The sequence below is a fragment of the Gossypium hirsutum genome, chromosome D04, assembly GCF_007990345.1.
Source record: "Gossypium hirsutum isolate 1008001.06 chromosome D04, Gossypium_hirsutum_v2.1, whole genome shotgun sequence".
Classification (NCBI taxonomy): Eukaryota; Viridiplantae; Streptophyta; class Magnoliopsida; order Malvales; family Malvaceae; genus Gossypium; species Gossypium hirsutum.
In genome coordinates this window covers 44,959,130-44,960,147 of record NC_053440.1, presented here as the reverse complement: position 1 = coordinate 44,960,147, position 1,018 = coordinate 44,959,130, and the positions used below count along the sequence as shown (strand labels likewise).

The following is a 1,018-nucleotide window of genomic DNA, read 5'->3' as shown; positions in this document are numbered from 1 at the left end:
TCTTTGCTGTAATAAGTTGTTATTCGGTCCATTTCCTTGGTTGCTCCAAGAAAATTTAGGATGATTACGCCATGAAGGAATGTAGAAGTTCGACTGGGGTCCTTGTCCACTCCTATTTTGATATTGGTTCCCCACATAGTATACTGACTCGGGCTTAGCTGTAGAATTATTAGTACTATTAGCAGTTAACTGTTTTATCATAGAGGAAATAGATGATGCTTGAGCTAATAAAGAAGTGAGGGCGTCAACTTAATGAACTCTATCTACACGTCTTCCTAAATCTGTTCGATTTGTTGGCCATTGATAGTTATTACTCGTGATCCTCTCGATGATCTCATAAGCCTCATTATAAGACTTAGACAAAATTGCACCTTTCGAGGAAGCATCTGCCATCAATCTTGTATGTGCATTGAGACCATTATAGAATGTCTCCAACTAGATACAATGAGGAATCCCATGATGAGGACACTTATGAAGTAACTCCTTGAATCGCTCCCAATCCTCATACAAAGACTCGTCATCCAATTGTTGGAAAGTTGTGATCTTGTTCCTTAACTTAGCGTTTTTGCTAGGTGGGAAATACTTAACCAAAAATCTCTCTACTAATTCTTTCCATGTAGATACGGAACTTGGTGGCAATGAATTGAGCCATGCTCGTAGTCAATCTCGCAACGAGTACGGAACCAACTTCAACCTCAGTGGGTCTTCAGTCACACCGGCTATCTTGAATGAATCACTTACCTCTATAAACAATCAGAGGTGGAGATGTGGATCTTCCGTGGGCATACCACTAAATTGGCCCATCGTTTGTAGCATTTGAAACATCACTGGTTTCAATTCAAACTGGGTTGCCTCAATATCTAGCCTTCTAATTCCTGGGTTTAAATCACTGAAAAGTGGTACAAAATATTGTCTGATTCATCGATCCCTATCATTGGCAATCAGGATGGAATTTCGTACATAATCAGCTTCATTACCATGGTCTTGATTCTGATTTCCAAGGTCCATCTCGACTTGT

At 39.9% G+C, this 1,018-nt stretch overlaps 1 non-coding gene across 1 annotated transcript; it reads left to right on the top strand.

Moving 5' to 3' along the window:
* The first annotated feature begins 451 nt into the window (after positions 1-451).
* On the top strand, positions 452-558 carry LOC121216463 (small nucleolar RNA R71). Its single transcript, XR_005912645.1, has one exon. It is a non-coding gene; the product is annotated as a small nucleolar RNA R71 (small nucleolar RNA).
* The last annotated feature ends 460 nt before the right edge of the window (positions 559-1,018 follow it).